We start from the raw sequence: 24,146 nt of genomic DNA, 5'->3' as shown, positions 1-24,146 counted from the left end.
TTTGAGGGTCTATCAGTGTTCACAACTTTAACTGTGCAGGTCCCAGGTTTGCCCCCAGTATGTTAACCTAAGTGGGGTTAATGAAAAAAGCCCTCTTTGCCAGACTCTAGGTGTGCTTTGCTCTGGATCCACACTTCACAGATGGAGCCCCTCCCTGTTCTTCTATGCAATGTGCGAGGATGTATTTTCCTGTATGTGTACAGGCTGCTTGCATCCAAGCACGTGACTAGACTGCCATTATGGTTGAAGTTTCATGCTTATTTCCTGTATTCTACCCTGGATCCAACTCCCTCCCTTGCACATTGACCGTGCTCTACATATTCCCTGGAGGACGCTGTGCCTGGTCTCCAGCAAGATCTTTGCTAACACTGTTCCAGGAGGTAAGGCGTTGGGACGACCAAAGGGTGGCTCCGGTTGCTATGTTGCTCTGAGCCCTGTCTCAAAAGGTCAATTTAATCAACTTGGTGACACGCCTGATCTCAGCCTGCCTAGGGAATGAGACACAGGTTGATGTCTTCCAAACCTAAATCCAAGGGATATAATTTTATTCCCTTTCTGATCCTAGCATTAGTGCCTGCAATGCTAGTGACTCTATTGTTCTGGAGTTTTACTTCTCTAGTGTCTGATTGCACTTCCTTGAGAAGCTCAATCTGCAGTGTGGAAATTCCAGTTTCTTTCATTCTAACCAGTGTGCTGCTGACATTGCTGTGTTGTATCAATCCAGGTTAGTGGAGAACTCTTTGTGTGTTTGTTTTTTGCCACAAGGATCTGTCACTAAACTACCTGTAAAACTGTTCTCTTCTGTGCTTCCCCCCCGAATTCATGCAGGCTGCGAAAATGTGTGTGTGTGTGTGTGTGTGTGTGTGTTTGTGTTTACCTGGCTGCTGCCTTTCTGCCCCAGAAGAGCAGGAGCCTTCCTTCTTCCAATGAGAACTACAGCCAAACCCTCATTCCCTTGAAATGGAAGGGCCAAGAACCCAATATCATGTAAATCACTCAGGACTCCTTAGACATGAAGGGCACTATATATAAATACCGTATCTTGACTTTTTTTTTTATAGTTTTCTAGTTGTGACACGACAGTTGTTTAATCGCCCCTGCAGAAGGTTAGAGGAATGGGATTAGGGTCAGGTGAGCAGCAGTTTGTTGTTTGGCCAATACTGACTGTCCATTTCTGTAACCGTCCTCTTTGTTGTATTCACAAACACTTTTTTGCTGTACACATTGTAAATGCATGACTAAATGTTATTAGCTTTTATTATTAATGAATTGTAATGATCTGGCTAGCGTGTGTGTATGTGTATATATACCACTGCTCAGGAATGCATGAATCAGAAATGCTTGTCTGTATGTCATAGACTGCCAACACATAGCGGAGATTCTCCTCAGGTTAAGCACTAGGACCCTGTGCTGCTGTTGCATGCAGAACCGAACTCTATCCCCACTCTGACCATGAGGTTTTTACGGAATCATTGGCCATGTTGTTGCACACAAGGTGAAGTTCCTCGGTAGCTGCTGTTTGTTACATCGTGACCTGGGGCTAAGTCTCTCCTATATTCACTCAACACCTTCTAGGATTGGGCTGTATCTTTATTTCACTTGTTTGGAAAACGTGTACCTGAGCCAAAGCGCCTATGTGCTGTTTCCACTGACTGCACAGTCTACTTGGAAGAGGGCTAGTTTCTGTTGGATATTTCTTTTTAAATGCATCGGTAGTATCTAGCACGCAGCAGCGAGTGTGGAATTTTATGTGCAAGACTGAGACCTGCTCCTTGGCTTTCTACTGCCCCAATGGAGCTTCATATTTATCAGGTGCGATGCATCAACCAAACAGTATTAAGTCCATGTCAATGAGTTGTTGACAGGTACTATTGTCAATTTGTATTTTCAATATGTGAAGGATACAGAAATCCAAGTACAGTATCTTTCTAAGAGCTATTTCTTAAAGAGGAGAGCAAGAGTATCTACACTTAACTCTCCTGACTGTTCTACAAGCAGGATATTTCCTTAGTACCCAAAAGATCAAGAGCTCAGAGCAGGGCTGCCCGGGGGTGGGGGCAAGTGGGGCAATTTGCCCTGGGCCCCGCAGAGGCCCCCACGAGAGTTTTCAGGGGCCCCCATGAGAGTTTTTGGTGGGTCTTTGGCGGCAGGTCCTCCAGTGCCACCGAACACACTCTGATCGAGTGAAGGACCCGCTGCCGAAGACCCAGAGCTTCTTCTGTTTTGGGTCTTCGGCGGCAATTCAGCGGTGGGGGCTCCTTCCGCTCTGGGTCTTCGATGGCAGTTAGGCGGAGGGGGCTCCTTCCGCTCCGGCTCTTCGGCGGCAGTTCGGCAGTGGGTCCTTCACTTGCTCTGGGACCTGCCGCTGAAGTACCCCAAAGACCCGGAGCGGAAGGACCCGTGCTGCCGAAGACCCCAGGCCCCATGAATCCTCTGGGTGGCCCTGTCTCAGAGGCTCTGATTCTGCAAAGAGTATCTGTGTGGGCCCACTGCAGGATTGGGACCCTGACCACAATCCTGTCCTCCGTTACCTTTATCCTCTCTGTGCTTGTTTCTATCCACCAGCCATCTCTCATTGGCTACTAACATTGTAAACTCTTTGTGGCAGGGGCTGGCTTTTTCTTGCAGGTGGGTAAAGTGTCTGGCACACAATGGTGCCTTACTTCTGATCAAAGGCTTTATTCTCTACCCCAGTACATATCATAATATCACTGAGATGGTACATGAGGAATGATCCCATTGGGCTGACTTGGAGTTTTTCTGGTTTTAATGGTATGGTGTTGGGCCCAGCAAATAAGAGTTCCCGAAGTGGCATTCACTTCATCACAAATGGCTACTGGACAGTCACAGGCTAAATCCCATTCTAAATGCTGTGTCTGGATTCCTGATTGCTGTGCTGGGTCCAGTGGTTTTGCCTGTTTTCTTCACATAAAGGGGCCTCATTATTGTGTGTGGTGTTTTTGTGTGTGTGCGTGTAACTTTTTAAGTAGGGGATTCCATTATGAGACATCTGATTTCAATGAATTATTTCTAGCGCAATAGTGAATAGACAAGGGGGAAGATACACACAGTGGGCCCAAGCACTCCTGTGTGAGCAGTGGGGTGTCATCTGCCTTCTCAGGGCCCCATAGATAGCTGTCCTGTGGGGCTGGGATCAGCATGGGAACAGGTAGGGACTGGGCAGTTTGAGAGACAGAAGCTGTAGGCTGGGTAGGTCAAAAGGGCCTCGTATTGTTCCCCACATGACCCTGTGGATTTTCCAAAAAAAGGAGATACCGCCTAGGGTCAGATTACTTTCACCTAGAAGGTGCTTCTGTAGTAAGAATTGTAGAATTATAGGGTTAGAAGGGACCATAAGTGTCTTGCTCTGAAGGGGACTATTGGGGACACAACTACAATAGAACCTCAGAGTTGCAACCATTTCGGGAATGGAGGTTGTTTGTAACTCTGAACAAAACATTACGGTTGGTCTTTCACAAGCTTTCAAACTGAACATTGACTTAATACAGCTTTGAAACTTTACTATGCAGATGAAAAATGCTGCTTTTCCTTTTCTTTTTTTTAAGCTCGTTTAACACAGTACTGTACTGGCTTTTTATTTTGTCTCTGCTGATGCCTAATTGTGTACTTCTGGTTCCAAATGAGGTGTGTGGTTTGCTAGTCAGTTTGTAACTCTGAGGTTCTACTGTTTTGTGGAGGTTAGGGCCCTCCACACACAAATTGTGGTGGACCTCTGTGATTGCTGTAGGGTGACCAGATGAGAGACATGAAATATCGGGACACGGGGGGGTCTCCGGCGGGTCGGGGGGGGGGGGAATGAAAGCCAGCGGCAGAGCAAAAAAATAAAAATAGAAAAGAAAAGAAAAAAGAGCCGCCAGAGCATAGGAAAAATTGGTGGGGGCTGAGCACCCACCGGCAGCTCCCCGCCTCGCCCCCCACTGCACCAGCTCACCTCCGCCTCCTCTGAGTGGACTGCTGCGTCCTGCTTCTTCCCTCTCCCTCCAGCGCTTGTGCCGCCATACAGCTGATTCGCGCACGGCTGGGAGGGAGTGGGGAGGAGGAGGAATGTGGCATGCTTGGGGAAGAGGCGGGGCCAGGGCGGGGATTTGGGAAAGGATCCAATGGGGCAAGGAGGGGATGGAGTCGGGGGCACGAGCCTGTGCGCCGGAGTGCAAAATATCGGGACAATTCGCATCCTGACCGAACATCGGTCGGGACACGGGACAAACAAGTAAATATCAGGACAGTCCCGATAAAATCGGGACGTCTGGTCAACCTAGATGGCTGCCTTTTGGCTGACACGATGATCAAACCAGGAACCTCCAGTGCTAAAGCGGGGGGCGGGAGGGGAAGCTGCAACAGCTTGACCTCGAGAGCCAGGCTATGGAGCTGGGGCTGTTGCAGACTCGGATCCTCTGTGGATCAGGCCCAGTGCGATCTGTAACACGCACTGACCAGTGGGTTACTTCTGTACCGCTCACTCATTTCCATAGCACTCTGTTTTACTATGGCATGCGGCCCTCAATTATACCAAGTCATATGGAATCACATCTGACTTAGTCCCATTCCAGTCAGTTGCATATCAGCTTTAAGTGAGTTGAGCAGGATTTGGTACACAGAGCTATCTGGGGCTCTGTGGATGTGGGAGGTCTGAAAGCAGTTTGTGGCCCATATTATACTTTGTAAATCTATTTTACAACAAGTAAAACTACAGCCTCATTTATTTCCTTTGTCTCTCCATCTCAGCTGTAAACATCTCTTTTTGTCTGGAGCTTACCATTGTTTCCCTTTTCACTTCTCTCTCCCGCTGCAGCTGTGTTGACACTACACTCTGTCAGGGTGCAGTTTGTAGGATAGATGGTAAAAGCAATGACGTTCCATTGTGTTACATTTCATAGTTACCTTCATGCATGTTTGGCCTGACCCTGCACAACTGACATTAATCGGACTCTGGACATTGACTTTAATAGGGGTAGGCTCAAGCCCAGTATTGCAAAAGGCTTTTCAAGGAAAATAATCCAAAATTTAGGAGCAAAGGAACGATTGAGAAGTGATTCGGCATGTTTCAGAGAGAACCTAATGCGAAACCCATCGTGTCAATGCAGATGTTTCCATAGGCTGCAGTGGGGCTGGGGTCCAGCCCAGAAGAAAGTTATGGAGAAAGGTCAAAAACTAAGTGGTGTAGTATGAATGCCAGAGTGACATAAGAGCAGCCGTACTAGCCCAGACCCATGGTCCATCTAGCCCAGTATCCAGTCTTCTGACAGTGGCCGCTGCCCGATGCTTCAGAGGGAATGAACGGAACGGAGTAATTATGTGTGATCCATCCCCTGTCATCCAGTCCCAGCTTCTGGCAGTTGGAGGTTTAGGGACACCCGGAACATGGGGTTGTGCCCCTGACCATCTTGGCTAATAACCATTGATGGACCTGTCCTCTATGAACTTTTCTAACTTTTTTTTTTAACCCAGTTACACTTTTGGCTACCAGTGTCCCTTGGCAATGAGTTCCAGACGTTGACCTTTAATGATGTATGAAGAGAAGAGCAGTGAGGACAGATACTGGATGAGTAGGCAGAGGAGAGGGTTCAGAGATGTAGGCTGAAGTGACTTCAGAGGGGCTATGTTTGGTGGTAAGGGATTGGAGGATTGGCACTAAAGGAGTACAGTAATGGTCTCAGCTTTTGGTGTGGTAAATTTTCCAAGAAAAAGGGGGCATTAACCCTGACTGGATTACAAGTCAAATATAGTTTTTTTGTCTTACGGAAAGAATAAGATGCCTTTGGAATAAACCACTGGGAAATGATCAGCGAGGCTCCCATGATTTTTCCAGTAGTGCTGTAATGAAACACTGTCTTACTTTAGGTGACTCACGGTGGTAGAGAATGACATTAGTGCTTTAATAAACATACAGCGCTGAGTGCATTGTCTCAGCTCAGCTAATAATAACACTCTAAATGAGAGACAGAAAGTGGGATAAATCACATCATAATTCAGAATGCAGAAATAGTCGCTGCTAGAGGAACTAAAAATATACAACCGTATAACCCTAACACCTACAGCGGCATACTGGCAGAGGCAGGGTGTGGGCGGGCTGGCTGGCTAGGAGGGAGATGCTCACTTGTCCTGGATGTGATTCATACAGCTGGTGTCTTCCTTGGCTATTCAATAAGTGGCTTCACAGGCTCCCGGTGTATTGGGGAGCACTGGGTTAAAGGTAGAGCTCCAATAAACCACACAAACTGCAGTCTGAACGGTGGGGAGGCAGGAAGCTCCATCTGGGGGCGTACGGTGTCCCAGGGATGTGCCCCAGTGCCAAGCCTGTTACTTACAGTACTGTGCCTAAGGAAGAGGCCTTACTCCTATATGAGAAAAGCACCATAGAACCATAGGGTTAGGAGGGACCGCAAGGATCCCCTAGTCTATGCCCTTGCCGAGATGCAGGATTTGTTGTATCTAAGCCATCCAAGGCAGATGGCTATCCAGCCTCCTTTTGAAAACCTCCAGTGAAGGAGTTTCCACAACCTCCCTAAGCAGTCTGTTGTTTGTTTTTGTTTTATTTCCCCCTCCCCCCCCAAGACTTATAACTGGTCCAAATTTTGGCAGACTTTCACAGGGTGACGAGGGGCATGTCTCTGACATGAAGGTCACCCCTTCCAAATTTCAAGTCCCAGCCTCAAAGAATGGGGGTGCTAGGGTGCCTCAAATAGCAAGTTGCCTGATTGATGTAATTATTTTTAGTACTGCACAGCAGTGTAGTTCTCCTTGTCCTGTCCATGGAAACAGCTTCAGCCAAAATGGTTCCGCTATCTACAAAAATTCGACCGGTCCAGACACAAAACACACAAAATTTCAGCCCTTTGGGAATAGTTGAAATTCAGCAAAGTTATAAGCAACTGAGAACAGGATCGTGTACTGGAAAGTGTTGGGTTACATTAATAATAGGTGGTATTACCAGCCCTTCATCTGATCAATAACTTGTTCAGAACCCCTTAATCCATATGAGTATTTAAAATGAACTCAAGGACCAGCCATGCGACTAAGGAGTAGGCCCTGTGTTCATCTAGCACTTTGGAATCTCTAGGGATAGAAGGTTCCATATCAATATAATGTTTAATGAATTAGTGGTATGAGCTGCGAGGGGAATGTCTTAGTCTGGATGAAGTGTAATTGTGTCCGCTCGCTATTCTCCTCTCCAATTTTGGTATTGATTTTTTTTTCATGACAAAGGGCTCTTCAGGCATGGCCTATGCCAGATGTACAATGTGTGCAAGGTGACTTCTTCCACACACAAAACCATTTTAGAAGATTGCAGCTAGGCAGTAATAAGAGTTCTTTCTCTCTCTCTCTAATGTAGATGTGCAGTGAGCAGAATTTGAAAATCATTACACATTTTCCAGGAGAGATCAGAGATGGCAAATTTCGACGCGTGGAAAGAGCAAATACAGAAGCTCTCATTGCATGGAAAAGCCCTGCAGAGAAAATGGTCTCTTTTTTTTTTTTGAGACCTTGTGTGAGATTAATTTAGGTTTCATTCTTTTTTTTTCTTATTATTATTCAGATAACTCTAAGTGCTGAATACTAAAAAGATGAGACTGTAAGGACCACGTGGAACGAAGAGTTGGCATGGCCTAGCTGACTTTTTTTCCTGACAAGTTAACCATCAAGTTAAATCTGGGACATATGCTTTGAGTGTGTGAGTGTAATTTTATACTCTCTATAGTATACTATCACTGGCAATGGAATCCTAGTTCATCCTGACAGTGGGACTAGAGACAGCAATTTTTCTCCGTCAGAAACCATATACAGACTAATCTCAATATACATTCTATCTATAGCTATATAATGATACTCCTGGGGGAATTCAGCTCCACTGCACATGCGAAGAATTCAGGTCCCCTGCAGATTTCTTTGCTTCTCCGCAGAAAAATGACTTTCTGACCGGGAAGCTGCAAGAGCAGTCATGTACCACTCCCTAGCTGCACAGGTACATTGTTTCAGGCACCCAGAGCAGTCGGCAGAGCAGTAAATCACTTCAGGGCTGGGGACACCTCGGCCAGTAGCTCCCACCCTGAACCGGGACCAGCTGCTAATCCTATCTGGGCTGGAGTCAGAGGGGACGGGACTTCCTCTTCCCCTGCATGGAGTGGCTGGAGCTGTGTCACACCCACCCCCAGAAACCTCCCCTAGCGGCAGGAAGCTCAGCATCCTCCTCTGTTTCCTGCCCCCATCACTCCTCAGCTGCAGGGGGAGGGGTCACTGTTCAGGGAGTTGTTCCCCCATCTACCCAACCCCTGTGCATCTGGACTTCCCATACCCAGACACCCCTACCAAGCCTCACCCCATACACCCAGAATCCACCTAGTCCTCCATGCCTGAACTCCACCCCATTGACTCTCAACCCCTGCATCTGGAGCCACCTTGCACCCAGGTGCCCTGCTTCTGGACCCCCATCTCTGCACCCAGACCTCCCTGCACTCAAACTCCCACCCTTATGAGCGCCACCACCCTGAGGCCACACATTGACCCCCACACCACTGACCCCCCCGCAATTAGCTGCACCCCGCCCCACTCCCCCAGCACCCAGACCCTTCCCCTGAGCCCCAACCACCTTCACCTGGAAGCCCCTGAAGACTCCCATTTCCCCTGCACCTGGAACACCTCCCCGCCCCCAACAAGCCTCTGTGCATCCAGATCCCCGCCACACCTAGACTCCCCTACCCCCATTCAGCTGCATGCATCCTGATTGTCCCACACAGAATCCTCTCACCCCACACCTGGATCCCCCCCACACTGAGCCCCTCCACACTTGGGTCCTGCCTGGTTGAGCCTGCCTGCCTCACACCTGGTGCACTTGGCACAGAGGGGCAGGGCCCGAGGGTGTTTCTGAGGGTATCTCCTTGCTTTGGTTTTCTTTAGCTTGTTTGCTGAATTTTCAATTTCTGTGTTAGCCTTAAGGATCTTTCACAGAATCTGCTCTGCTCCTGTCTGCATCAGTTGTCTAGGATGTGGCCATTATTCACTGCTCCCTCTTGTTGTGTAGACTTTGTCTACACAGCAAAAGCTGCATGTGGGACAGCCTACATGAGCTAGCTTGAATCCAGCTAACATGGGTAACAACAACAGTGCCGAGAGAGCACTACGGGCTTCAGAGCAGGTATGTACCCAGGTCCCTGCTGAACTTGTATTACCACCCTGAAGCCCACACTGTACTGTCTTCTTTGCTATTGCTAGCTGGATGAAAGCTAGCTAGGGCAGGCAAGCCCACACACAGCTTTTGCTGTATGGACATACCATTAGATGCTTATGAATGATGAACCATTCTGCTGGAGAAGTGCAGCTTGTATTCAGTGGCACTTTAAGCAATATGCAAGCCTCTAGCATTAGTCTTTCAGACTTCCTATTTAGTCTGGCTATTGGCTTGGCATCACAGCCGGTCCACTGATTCAGTGACCAACTTACGTGTGAGCTTGCCACTCCGCTTGTGATTCCTGGGCTGGCATTTGTTGGTGCAATTCCATAGGAAGGATAATGGGGTGGGGGAAGCTCCTTTGGGTTGGTAAACTTAATGCATATAGTATGAGAGGTGCACACTAATCACAAATGTTGAGAGGAATTCAGTATCACATTTTGTAGAGAAGTACTATATCTTGATGTTTGGATCAATACTTAGATGCTGTGTGCATGGATGTGCTCACGCACTTGTAATAGATTGTCCCTTTTGACTAGAATAGTTAGTTAATATTCAGGGCCTTGCCAGTTTGTTTCTGTCAGACAAAATTGATTGTGACTGAGGTTTTGTTATAAATAAAACAGGATTGCACCGAAGTCTTGTTTCCCTGAACACAGTGGAAATGAACAACAGCAAGCAGCTTACTTGCTTGGAAATCCATGCCTGTCTTTCCCATGAGTACTGTTCATAGCAGATGCTCTGTCTTTTTGCTTCCTCCCCAGGGCCATGTTCATGACTGCGTCTCTTGCTTTCTGTAGCTCATGGATAGACATGTCCATCTGCAGCCAATCCATCCCCTACTGTCTTTTACAGTCAGTCACTGGGAAAGCCCTTAGCCAACATGGCTTAGCTTCTGATTGGCTTTGCCATGCAGCCATTTGCCTCGAGTAGTGGCTCCCTATTGTTTTGAGCTATCACGATATAAAGGGGCATTGAATTGTTCCTTCAGCTTAGCCTTATAGGTGTGTGTGTATATAGGATACCCATCAGCTTTAACAAGGTCTATGACTCTCTGTAGATCAAAGATCTTTGAAGATTTTGATTCCCACAGGGATGGGGTGTATTTCCAAATGGTATATCAGCATCATTGTGAAGGGACTTCAGTCTTAAGGCTGCTTTCCTACAATTGTTGGTACATTGGCAGTCTGCTCTGTCCTGAGTCCCATTGACTTCATGTTGCCAAAGCAGTTGATCGAGCTGTATTAGGGCTTGTCTACACTGGCAATTTACAGCACTGCAACTGTCTTGCTGAGGGGTGTGAAAAGACACCCTCCCCCTCCCCCCCGCCCGAGCGCAGCAAGTTTCAGCACTGTAAAGCATCAGTGTAAACAGTGCACCAGCGCTGGGAGCTACACCTCTTATGGAGCCATGACTGCCATGACTACACAAGCCACTGCTGCGGCAGCGCTTTAGTGTTGCCAGTGTAGAGTAATCCTTAGTTGCAGCACTGGAACCTTGATTTTCAAAGTGGCTGATAATTTTGTTATTGAATGCCTATCTGGGGGGACATATATGCCAAGTGCCTCTGACTCCTGGCAAAACTGATAAGCGTTTTGAGCATTCAGCACCTGTGAAAACCAGGCCCAAGATGTTGGGAGTTGATCACCTAAAATCTGTGGAACATTGAATGAATAGAAAATTTGGGCCTACACAACTAGGCCCCAGTCCTGCGTTCTTCTCATACCCAATACTGCTACTGGTGTCAGGAGTTTTGGACGCATAAAGAATTCGGTATGCAGGATGCTGGTTTGTTGCATGCATTCCTGCAGGCCATATTTCCAAAGGTTTGCTACTTTTGAAACCCATTGTACAACGTTTTTTCTCCTTTGGAAAAGGACAGGACTTACTCCTGCAGTAGTATGCTGACAAGGTACATTAAATTGTTGATTTGCCCCCCCTCCCCAATGCCAAATATAGTGCTTGATCCTGCACGTCCCATAGTCACACGAGTAGTACCCTATGAGCAGTCCTATTAACTTTAGCGGTTGCGGGATCATCCCTGGGTTATTGGCCTAAAACCAATTTGGCTGCAAGAATTGTTTTTCCCATTTTTACATGCTACAAGTTGGTGGGAGGAGAGGCAGATTAGAAAAGATTCTTCTCCTTAATCATTTTAAACCGTACATCTCAATATTTGCTTGTTAGTTTTTATCCAATTTCAACAAATCTAGCATGAGACCAAAGGCAGGGTTTAATCTATTAGTCAATTATGTGGAAAGGGGGAGTGGGAACGGGGAGGTGGCAGACTTGTCAGATGACACATAATTATGTTTAGTCAAGGTTGGAGGAACCTTACAAAAGTGGGTAAAGGACAATGAATTTCATTGTCCACAAATGCAAGATAATGCACCTTGAAAAGGAGCAATTTGAATGACTCATCCCCATTGCAAGGCTCTAAGTAAACTGTCACCACTCAGAGCGAAGACCTGCTGTTGTCTTATGTGGTCAGCTCAATAAAGCGATAGGTGGCTTGTGCTTAAAGCACAAACAGAATTTAAGGCTGTGTAAGGTCTGTGATGTGGGATAATACTGAAAATCGAAGCTAGTTGAAAATCTTCCAGTGAAATCTTTTTCTGTCTGACCTTGTTGATTTGTCAAAATCAAACATTCTGTGGTAATATGTCAATTTAGATTATTTCATGTTTGAAAAAAATAAAAAATGGAGTGTTATGGATAATGAAAGCACTAGTAGTTACCAGGATAGGGGATCAAAATCCTTGAACTTCAGAGCATAAACCAAATACTATGGTCCTGATGCAAAGCTTGTTCAAATCAATGGAAAAACTCCCAGTCAGGTTCAGTAGGCTTTGGATCAAGCCCAAACTTGCCTGATGGGTCAGGCTATTTCATAATTGCCCATTGCAGAACTGCTTGCATCTTCCTTTGAGACTTCTGGCTCTTAGGATCCGAGACTAGATGGACCATTGGTCTGACACAGAATGGCACCTTCTGTGTTCTGTCCCTCAACCTTGAAGTAATCTTTGACTTCTCTCTTTTACTTGGCCCATGCATCCATCTTCATATGTATTTATTTGTCTGGGGCCATCTGCTTTGTATGACCAGGGACATTGTTAGTCTATACTTAAGTGATGTGCTGTGTGTGTGTGTGTGTGTGCATGTGTTAGCAAGGTGTGATCCTTGTTTAAAAGGCATCTGAAAAGGCTGTTTTTGGTGTTTAGTCTTTTGCAGTTATGTCTCAGGAAAGAAGTGAATTAGCTTATGATGGGACTGGTTCTGTTATGTCCTCTGCATTATGTGAATGTGATGGGAATTTCATTTGTTTAATGAGTGTAGAAAATAACAGTAGCTCAGCATGGAACTTTCTATCCTATTGAAAAGGGAAATCTTTACGGTAGCACAAAACATCGAATCACAGCATACAGACAAAATGATAAACAATCCTGGCTGACCTTAGCATGGAATGCGTTCTGGTTCTGAGGAGGACCATGTTATGACTGAGTTTTCTCCATCCTCTTCTGAAATAAGAAATCTGTGACCTCATGCAAGGCCTGTTGGGGGCATTTTTCTCCTATATCTGCCTTATGGGAACTTTCCATAAGCAGGTAGTTAGGAACCCATTCTTTTCTGGGCTCAAAGGAATATCAATCTATTTACTTTGATTTGTATTTTAGCCTGAAATAATTATTTTGTAGGGAAAATTCCCATCATGGCACAGTGGAGTTGGCACCAGCTGAACATTCACAAGTGTTTATTCCTGATCCTGAAGCTAATTTGCTAAGAAAATGAAGCTGGAAACCAGGAGGTGTAATCCATCAGAGCCCCTCTGAATACTTTTCTTTCCTCTTGCTTTCAGCTTAGAACTGCCCCTTTGATATTTATACTCCCCGCTATCCCCCCTTTGCTTCTGTATCCCCTGATCTTGTTAGAAACAGACTAGATCACCTGAAAGATCATCCAGAATTGTGCAAAAGCTTCTCTCGCTATAATGGACTCTTCGTAGCACGTGGGGGGCCAGTTCTTTCTTTGCTATATTTCAGTCTGAAGGTATCCCAGAAATGAGTGACATGTTTCCAGGGAGCTGATAAGCAGTTTTCATTCTAAATTTCTGCACTGCCATTATTTTTCATGCAGATAGATCTAGACATGATTCTCCAAATAGGGAAGGCCCGGAATACAATGGGAGTTCAGAGTACCTGGTACTTTCCTTGTGGCATTTGACACTTTATAGGATTGGTCCCTTGATCTCTAGATTCTTGGACACATGCTGCCCTTTACCTGCTGCTGATTTGCCACTCTGCTCCCTTTCTCCCTGTCGCTCAGTTGGCATTACTCCTTCACTAGAGACTGACGTTCCAGTTTGCTAGATGCTAACATTGTGCATAATTGTGTGCGCTGTGTACCATGGGGATCTATGTCTATGCTTTCATTTTGCAAGGGATCCACTTTGCATAGCGTGTTCTGTCCCACTCTTGTCATCTATATCCTGTATCTAGCAAGTGCAATGTGAACCAAACGCCACTTATAGCCTCATAAACTTGCCCATTTTTGATGGATGAGTGGATCCCAGAAAGTGGGTGGAATTACCAGAGGGACAACATTCTTTGTTTAGTATGTTACCAGTAAAACTGCTGGATCTTAAACAGAACTGAGATTCAAGGCTTGCTACACTTCATGAACCTGGGAAAAGGGGTTTGGCCTGATTGGGGGGGGGGGGGGAGCGAGCCCATCAACTTATTCCCTTCAGTTAATTGTCTTTGCTCCCCAAAGCCAGGTTGCCCTTCCTTCCAACATACAAAAAGTCACTCCTGACCACCTGCTGCACCCAGTACCCTAATTGGGCGATGGGTAGTCGTCTTCCCATCTGGCTCTCTCCTGGTTGGCTACTTTTATGGAATCTTTGGCCACCCAACACATCTTGGATCTGGGAGGAGGCCCCCCAGGTACGACCAAATCCCATTCCCTCCAGAAGATGCTTGGGAAGTGGCCTTTCTACCACAGGGAGGCAGGAGAAAGGAAACGATACCTTTAAATAGTATTAACTAATTATTAAGGCTGCAACTTCCATGAGAGCAGCTAATAGTCTCTTTGAACTGGTCTCTGAAGCCTGTGTCAGAAGCCAATGAGTCATAAGTTCCACCAGCTGATTGATTGCAAATGAGTGTGTAGGAGCGGCACAGTCCTTGCAGTTTGCATTGGGAAGGTATGAATACAGAGTTAGCAGCTCGCACTCGCAGTGAACACAGGTAAGTCTGAATTTAGAGCTCAGCCGTAGTGAGAAGCGGGCAGCTTAGGTGGTGGTTGGTGCAATAAAAACTCTAGCTACATTCTCTCTCTCTTTAAAAAAACAACTTAACGATGTAGTGAGGAGACCAGCAGTGGATGAATTAGGTTGCAGAGCGACCCAGTTTACTGCACAGAGTCTAGAATGAGTAACTACTTGCTTTGTGGTCAAGTGTAAACTGCTCCTGGAACACAAATGTTTCAAGTGGAACAGCACTAAGGTTTTGAGCAAATCCAAAAACTGATTCAAGTTGCAGAGTTTGCATCTAGAATTGGAGTTATCCCAAAGAGCCTGTGGATTCTTTGTCCATTTTGGGCCCTTTATAGAGAGACCCAAGCTGTGGAAATTCAGATCTGCACATGGATCTGGGTCTAAAGTTTGCTGGGGTTTGATCAGGTTTCCCAGTTTGGACCCATCTCTACCAAAAATCATGCAGAATTCATTGTTTTTTGTATTGGCTTTGCTCTGAAACTCTGCAATTTTGACTGTTTGTCCTTTTGAGGTGTGAGTTTAATTTGAACACAAAAATCAAAGTGAATCTGATGGTGACACGGCTGTGAGCCCACAGTGATTGCAACAAAGAAAATGAGTTTACTACTCCAGTGAAGCAAACCCATTGTTTCCCCACAGCTTTAGCTCTGACCTGAATAGGGGCTGTATGCCATGGAACTAGAGTTGTCAATGGGGTGAAGTTGGGGTGTACACATAGTCTGAAAACAACTATCTGGGAGAAATGCCATCTGCTTGGCTGACGCATCCTGCAAGGATTTTGATGGATGAGGATGCTGATCAGTATTAAAAAGGTTGCTGGAAATATTTTTCTCTCATTTCTGTTTTGAAAGATTGAGGAATATCCAGATAAGTGCAGCCAAAAGGATTTAAAAGGAGTTAATATTTCTGGGCACTAATACACCTCTCCCCCGATATAATGCGACCCAATATAACACGAATTCGGATATAACGCAGTAAAGCAGCGCTCCGGGGGGCGGGGCTGCGCACTCCGGCGGATCAAAGCAAGTTCAATATAACACGGTTTCACCTATAACGCGGTAAGATTTTTTGGCTCCCGAGGACAGCGTTATATCGGGGTAGATGTGTATTAGGCAAGAATATGGCCTGGAGGTTAGAGCTAGGGGCTCGGAAGGTCTTGGTCTAGGGCGCTGACTCACTGCATGGGAGCTTAGACAAGTCACTTACCCTCTCTGAGACTCAGTTTTCCCTTTGGTAAAGTGGGGATAATGGTACTTGTTGTCTTCACTGGGAGACTTCCTTAATTAGTGTGAAGCATTTTGGGATGCTCGGATGGAAGGTGCTGTGGAGCTGCAATCAACTATCAATAGCATGTTCTGCATTTTATGGGCTGAGCTCTCTGTGCCCACTCCTTGTCCTTCAGGATCATTTATCAATGACTCGAAACACCATGTCCCACTCGTCCAGCTTCTCCTCCCTATTAGTGTGACCACAGCTGATGGACACAGTTTCATTTGTACGTGTTTGATGTTAATGCCATGGGTAACTGCTTGGGATCTGTAGTATCTTGTCTGATCCCACAAGGGACCCATTCTTCACAACCCATGCTTGTTACCTTTCCCTTCTCCAGCATGCATCTTGGATAGTACACGTACGATCCTCTATGGGTGAGATCGTAACTAGCCCAGAGCAGGTGTACAAAGAGGTCAGAGGACTCCTGACTGCACAAGGCTATAGAGGCTGTTCACATTGACAGTTTCCTCCAAGGAATGCAAGGACTGAGAAACTCCTACAAATGGGTGTTCCCTGCCCCCGCTTTTTTATGTAAGTGGGACTTGGGCACCCAGTTGATCTTTATCTTTTAAATTCTACCCCTGGAATGCAAAGACGGTCCTTGTCCCTCATAAGTCCCACTGAAAACTCTTCCAGTGCAGATCAGATGCAGTGCCTCCTGCAGATCCCCTGGAATAATGCTCCCCTCCCCTTCCCCGCCCATGAGGACTGGGCTTTGGAGACACCAGTTAGCTCTAAGTGTGTACGGTAGCTTTGTCTTGCTGTGACATTGCTACAGTATGTACAAAGCATGATACTTGCAGTGGCGATAGTCTGGCCACGCGAGGGGTGATGGTAGGGCGCTGTGGCACAGGGGAGACAACCGGGAGCCATGGCGTGGGGATGATTGAACTTTCTTGTGGGAAAATGTTGGTGAACATATTTTTAAAAGTTCCATTTCTCCCTTGGAGACTGAGAGTATCCTGGGCCAAACCACTTGTGTGTCATGCGCTGATCTCACCCCAGGAGATCCAGCTCATTCTCTCATGCTGGCACGTGACCATCCCAGCAGCTTAAAGGCTGTGTAAGGTCTCTGTGCTGTAGACTGAAAACTTGCATGCAGAGCCCAGAATTAGTTTTGGGGTGTGTGAGTGAGTGGTTGGGGGTGGGGCAGGGGTTATTCAAGGGCATGAGCAGGGCTCAGGATTAACTCTTCCATTGCCAAAAATCAAAGGACAGCCAAAATGCCAGCTTCTGCTTTTACTGCTCGGTTTACAAGGTTGTATTTATTTTTAAAGCGGCTATTGCCTTATGAATGGTATATTTTGATAGAGGTTGTAAGTTTGGTCTATGTCTTTGGGTGAGCATTAGGGTGGTGCCATGCCTCGAAATATTATTGTATGCAGATGTTTAAGTGGGGCTCCGAGTCATCGTTGTGATGTGCATGAAGGGATAAAAATACCATGTTCTTTCTGATGCCATTATTGAAAGTCATTTTCAGAAGAGAGCTGTGCATTCAGTGACAACTCTTCTAATAATTTTGCACTTGAAATGAACAAAAAATAAAACAACATTTTAAGTAGACATTCAATTACAGTTTTGGGGTGGAAACTTCCTGTGAGGAAACGCAATTCTTAAACCAAAAATGTATGAACAAAGATTTTTTTTCTTTTAGAAATTTCTCATAAGAAATATATTGCTTTTTCCAGCCACGTCGATCCTAAATTCCATCCCTACAGACAGCACACTAATAACCCCTGGAAACTTGAAACTGAAATATCATCCTTTTGGGGTGTAAGTCATCACAAGTCACCTCTGTACCACTTAAGCCTGGTGGCTCCCGGGAGCCTGGGAAGAGGGATGGGGTGGGTGAATATATGAGGGAAGGGCACTCATACTGGCCTATTTGGAGAAACAAAAGCTGCAGAAGGCATTAAAACTTTAGCAATACACTCAGTCAGTAACTGATTGTTTGCAGCCAAGATTAGACCTGGAATCAGCGGTTTGTATCTTAATTAAAACAAAGCTATCTTTATCGATTAAACTGGGAAAGCACGTGCAGACATCTCCTAGCAAACGTAATCCCTTGCTCCTTTTGATTAGTAAATGGGATTACATTCAAATCAATCCTTCTCCCAAGGTCCATTTGTGCTTGCGCTCTCTATTGAATTACATTGCTGGCCCAGTGCCAGGCAGCACTCCCCCATTGGGACAATGAAATTTCATCCACAGTCGTGCTCATTTATATCTTACGGTGTGGTGCTCATTTATGTCTTACAGTATGTTGCCCATTTATTACAATGGGCTCAGGAGACTTTACGCCTTGGTGAGAGATTATTTTAGGATTCAGATCTCTGTCAAACGATCTGTCTGCTTCTCACATGAGTGGCTATTGAAGGGGGGAGGGGGAACCAACCTGTGACTGGCAGAAAAGCTATTTGTAGCGAGAGATTCCCCCCCCTCCCCCATCGGGGGCCTGGTGCCAGGAGGAGAATTCATTTGGGAATTGTGAGCCTGATCCAGAAAGAGAATTTCAGTGTGAAAATCCAGAGCAATTGGAGGGGCTCAGCACCTCCTGGGGTTGGGTCCCCTCTGCTTTGCATTTGTGCATTGGAGATTTGACTCCTGAATGAGGAGGGTGCTTTTAATTTTGCTGCTTTACCCTTCATTGCTCACAGAGGGCTCTGTCCGAAGCCCATGGAAGTCAATAGGGATATGCCCAAGGACTTGGATTGGACTCTAATTGAGCTAAAAATTAGGGTGGAGAAGAATGATGGAACTCTGTTTTGTTTTTGTATTGCAATTTATACAGTGCGGCTTATTAAAGCTGTGAATAATCATGCCTATGGAAGGTGAAAGGGGTTCATAAAAAGCATCAGTGAAGTGCCGCTGAGGATCTAGGAAGTGGGTGAGCTGGACTGCTCTGTTTCATTTCCTCCCACCTTCTCCATCTGTAGATCTTGCCTTCCTGTCAGCCAGCCAGCAGTATGTGATAGCGAAGTGGTGTGCAGTCCCTTAAGGCTTAAGACTACACTTTTCTCTTCCTTTTGTTGTCCTTTAATAATGTACTGCTTCACACTGTGCCCCTTGTTCCTTGACTTGTGTAGTTGTGACTAGGAAGCTATCTTCTAACACATGACATCTTTGGTGGCTTTTGGAGTAATGCAGATGTCTCGAGAGTGTAATCAGATCCGTTAACTCGCAGCACACCTCTCTGTCTGCCAAGGCCCAAATGTAGGATGCAGAAATACCAGTCAGACAGGAAATATGAAGTGCTGTGGGATTCCTTCCTTTAGTGTAGAGAACATTTTGTATTGCCTCGGTTCCCTGATTCTGCATTTCTTGCATAAATAATGTCCAGCAGTAGAAGTGAGAGGGTGGCATATTTTTGTAGAATGGGGGTAACATTGCGACTAAAATGAAAAGTGTCCCTTGAAATGAGGGCCGTGGGAGAGGTGTGACTTGCACAGTGAGTATGTTAGCCTGTTGCTGTTCTGAGAGGTAACAGTCACTACAGGTGTTGAAGGAAGGAGGGGAACCTTGAACAGACTGTTAGTTTTCAGAGGTAGAAGACCGATGACCACTCAGTTTTATTTTGTGTCTTGTATTCTTTGAACAGCTCAGCAGCTCTAAAAGAGCCGGTTGTGACACCTTAATATCTCCCACAGCATTAAGCTAGAGAGTCCCCTTGAGTCTACAAACACAAAGGTTCCTAGTGCTATCAAGAGCCAGCGTCCCAGACAGCCAACTGATCAACTTCACTACTTGATTCAACTAGTGATGGCTTCACATTTTTCTTGCATTGGAGATGCAGAGCCCGATTCACCTTACGCTTGTGATATTACATTGACTGCAGTGGCGTTACTCCTGCTTTATGCAATAGTAATAATCATAGTTTGAATTACTGCAACACCGAGGAGCCCCAGTCATGGCCCAGGAACCCATTGTTCTAGGCACTGTCCGAATATAGAACAAAATGACGGTCCCTACAATGTAACCGAAAGCAGATTGAGGTCCATTAGGTAGAACAGCTCTTGCTTACTGCCCCTCTTTTCGGTAAAACCTTTGAAAGACACGGATATAGGCACTTGCCACCTTCCCCCATTTATTGATGCATTTTAGGGGTCTCCATATTTGCCTTGCACCTGCGATATGAACGGCAAGATGTGGCACAATCTCTTTGGAGAAAAGAATTTACAATCCACAGGCTGACAAGTGTTCCATGACGACTAGTGCCACTAGCTGTAGGTTCCAGAGGTTGGGAAGACATTAGGGGACTCCTAGGGCTTCCTGGTATAGTTTGATCTAAGAGCTGGCTTCTGTGGAAAGCCATAAGGGTTAGCGTCAGTCCTTCAGACCCTCCCGGGCTCCCAAGGGCAGGGACAATGACTGCACTGGGTCATAACTTCAGTACCTTATTTTTTTTTTTAACGAGGGATTAAATGAGCTGGTGAAACGCAGGAGCCATTCCAGCAGCTGGAGATCAGACACTGGGCACCCACTCCTCCTCTTGGGCTCAGCCCGGACTTGGATGGCCTCCTTCACCAATCCCTCCTGGCTATGGCGGCCCTGAACCATTGGGGGAATACTCCGCTAACCACATCTGCCAGGTATAAGTCTGCTTGGTACGGCAGGGGTCTCGATGCACGTTCGGGAATATAAAGGCGACTTAATGGTCAGTCCTGCATCAAGCGCGGCTCAGCCAGACCAGAGAATCTGGTCCCTGATCTATACGGTTTTCACTTGCTGCAAATTCTGCCTATAATGAAAATAGCGAGACATCCCTAACTGAAAATTGAAAGCTCTGAGCATCCCCTTTCTGTTCCTGCTGAAGGAAGAGGTGAAGTGCAGATGCCAGGTCTCATGAGTCCCACAATATCTGATGCATCGTAAAGCAGAGCCAGCGCTAGGCATAAGCAGCCTAAGCAATTGCTTAGGGCCCCGAGCAGCTCAAAGGGGGACCCCTATTTGCTTTTATTATAAGAACTTCCCTGTTTTAGTATTGTGTGTTTGGGGGGGGGAATATTCCTCCTTAAGGCCCCCAATGGGCTAGCACTGGCTGTCCTAGAGCCCCAGCGGCTGGAGGCAAGGGGCTCTTGAGAGTCACAGCTGCTGCGGTTTTTTGTTTGTTTGTTTCTAGTTCCCGGTGGCTGTGGAGAAAAGTTTGAGAATGTGACTGGAGTGTGACCTTACAGGAGCAGAAACCAGACAAACCAAACTCCAAATCTAGTATTTCTTTTTAAAAGTTTGCTATTTTTAAGCTAATCTCTGACTTGTTGGGGGGCCAGACTTATGATTTTTGAACGCTTGTGGTCCGTGCATTGTGACAGTGTGTCTACCCCCAAACATGGTCATTGTGGGCCTGAGAGGCCAAGTAATACACCTAGCCGCACCTGGAGAGTGGGGTTGGCTTTATTAAAGATGGAGCCCTGCTGGGGAGAAACTGGATGGTGCTATGAAGAGAGGAAGTCCTGGAGCAGTAGTGGTGAGAGAGAGAGAGAGACTCACTCACTCACTCATTCTCTTGGTAGCAGAAAGTGGAGAGACCTGAGGGAAACAAGAAGTCTCGTGGAGGGCAAGGAGGAGGCCAGTGTGGGTGAAGATACTTGTAAGGCACAGCATTGGAGTGAGCTATTGTGGTGGACTCTGACACAAAAGCAGGAACTGGGCTTCTGGGGCAGAAGCCTGGGTGGCACTGATCCTTACAAAGAGCCCGGGAAGGGGCTATTGGAGGACAGGCCTGAGGAAAGGCTAATGGTAGGAAGGAATCCAAGAGGCAGCAGCATGGTGTCTGATGGGACAGACTGCAGCTGCCCACCCTAGGTTCCCTGGATTGGAGCCCAGTGCAGCAGGAGAGCCTGTATTCCCCTACTAGCTACTGGGAAGGTGATGTGCCACCTCCTGACATAAGGGGGATTTAAAGCTCTCTGAGAAGGATGTGAGGACCATGGGGCTGAGAAACGGGTGTAAGCAGTTGGACTCTTCCAGCCCTTCCAGGGTAACATTAAACATGACTGTCTGGGAGGTCCAAGTTGCGAGGACAAAAGGACACAACACAGGGCTGGAGATCAGTAGAGGGTCCTAGACAGAGCTGCTACACCACATGCAGCCACCACGGGGCATGCCAAAAGTGAGTCTACATGGAGGTGTTCCACTGTGATCTGCATGCTGCATCCAGCTGCAGCCAAAGTCAGCTGTAAAAACCTTGATTGCTCAAATACATTAAATATTAAACAAAATTTGTGGGGGTTTCAAAAAATTTAATTTAACAGCATAGAGGTTTGGGGATGGTAAATTCTCATCATATTCGCAATGTGTTCCCCTTGTGAAAAAGAAGCATTAATTGGGCAGGTATATTTATAAAAATGTTAACTATTTTTTGCTAAGTAAAGCTGATAAAATAACCCCCCATCCAAAACCACAGCAAGCACAATACAGAAAACGCGCATGCATTGTCGATACAGCCAGTGTTTATACTATAGTGCATGGTAAGCAGAGAGAGGCACTTACATTAAGTTTCTTGCTTTATCAAACTGAGAAAAATAAGATGCCTTCAATATTTTGAAACTGATTTAACAAAAATCTATGGCTGGTTTCCATTCTGCAGAAGCCTGCACAAAACTGTGGGGATCCTGAATAATTTGGCATCCTCAATTTTTACTTGGGGGTCTGCAGTGTGGAAGTCAGATATTTTTCTTTTCTTGCTGAATCAGGCCCTTTATACACACATAAAAAGTCTCCAAAATGCTATAATGTAGGCTGACTCCTAGCTTCTCTTTAGATGCATCCTCATCTGACTGCAGGATATTCCATGTAGTTAGCTAGTGCCTGACAATAGACAAAAAGAACAGGAGTACTTGTGGCACCTTAGAGACTATAGACTATAGAGCATCCGAAGAAGTGGGCTGTAGCCCACGAAAGCTTATGCTCTAATAAATTTGTTAGTCTCTAAGGCGCCACAAGTACTCCTGTTCTTTTTGCGGATACAGACTTAGGCCTGGTCTATACTACCCGCCTGAATCGGCGGGTAGAAATCGACCTCTCGGGGATCGATTTATCGCGTCCCGTCGGGACGCGACAATCGATCCCCGAATCGGCGCTCTAACTCCACCAGCGGAGGTGGTAGTAAGCGCCGCCAACAAAAAGCGGCAGAAGTCGATTTTGCCGCCGTCCTCACAACGGGGTAAGTCGGCTGTAATACGTCGAATTCAGCTACGCTATTCACGTAGCTGAATTTGCGTATCTTAAATCGACTCCCCGCTGTAGTGTAGATGTACCCTAACACAGCTACTACTCTGAAACCTGACAATAGACAGGGATAGGAGACTAAGGAGCCTTCTATCATCTTTTTTTAAATGTTCTTTTACATTTCAAAGGAATTCTCAGGCTTGCATGACTAAGCTCTTTATCTCAGTAGCCTTTTCATTTTAATTTCGAATGACACATTTATGGTCTTCTCCACATTAACACAAGCCCTCTTTGCATTAAGCAAGTAAGTGGAGATGGAGAAATATAATGGGTTTTTTCAGTGCATTGTCACTTTCAAAAAGTAAAGTTAACATTTTCAGCAAGTTGAAAAGTCAAAAAAAAATGTTTAAGGTCGAATGAAGCATTTGTTTTGACAAAATGGTTTGTTTCAATTTCAACCATTTTTACTCCAGTTAAGATCCGGCATATTTTTGCTGTGCGGGAGATGCTCTGTTGGAGGGGTTGCCGGGAAAGGGGAACATACTTGCACATGTGGTGATTGTGTCCAGGAATTAGATAGTTTGGGGAGAAAATTAAAGGGATTCATTTTATAACAAAATGGCAGCTTTCCAGAGATCCCTGACCTGTTTGTTTAATGCTCCATTAAAGGATGTACATTGTAAACAGAACAACAAATTATTATTATTTTTTATTGTTAGCAGCAGACTTTATATTGCACATTATTAGAAAAATGTGACTTCTCCTATGAAATTGTGGTATACGTAAAATGTGGACTGTGTTGGGAATGGAAAAGCTTTCACACCAAGTATGTACACAAGAAAAGTGCCAAACTGTTGGGAATGGGCAATGTCCACCTTGATTGCATTGGCACCATTAGTACTACAAAGGTAACTTTCCCTATGATATTCACCCCTTCTTGTCAACTGTTGAGAATAGGCCACTTCCACCTTAATTCCACCTTAATTGAATTGGCCTCATTAGCACTGACCTCCCACTTGCTCCCACTTGTGTGTGTGTATGTGTATATGTATATATATACATATATATACACAATATACACACTGCATTTTTCACTCCATGCATCTGATGAAGTGGGTTTTAGCCCACGAAAGCTTATGCCCAAATACATTGGTTAGTCTCTAATGTGCCCCAAGGACTCCTCATTGTTTTTGCTGATACAGACTAACACGGCTAGCACTCTAAAAAGAGGGTGAGCATGAAGAG

General features: G+C 45.8%; 1 protein-coding gene across 4 annotated transcripts in view; it reads left to right on the top strand.

Annotated features, from left to right (window-relative positions):
- FAM135B (family with sequence similarity 135 member B) overlaps nucleotides 1–24,146 on the top strand; it is a 331,843-nt gene that overhangs the window by 4,508 nt on the left and 303,189 nt on the right. Inside the window, exon 1 of one of the 4 annotated variants that reach the window (XM_065586237.1) lies at nucleotides 14,329–14,433. The exons of the other annotated variants lie outside the window; for them this stretch is intronic. The gene's annotated coding sequence lies outside the window, so the exon portion shown is untranslated. Of the gene's footprint in view, nucleotides 1–14,328; nucleotides 14,434–24,146 lie in introns of those variants that run through there. 4 annotated transcript variants of the gene reach the window in all.

Source organism: Chrysemys picta, chromosome 2 (genome assembly GCF_011386835.1).
Source record: "Chrysemys picta bellii isolate R12L10 chromosome 2, ASM1138683v2, whole genome shotgun sequence".
In the NCBI taxonomy this organism is placed as follows: domain Eukaryota; kingdom Metazoa; phylum Chordata; order Testudines; family Emydidae; genus Chrysemys; species Chrysemys picta.
The sequence above is the reverse complement of the archived record's forward strand: the minus strand, read 5'-3'. Positions and strand labels throughout refer to the sequence as shown.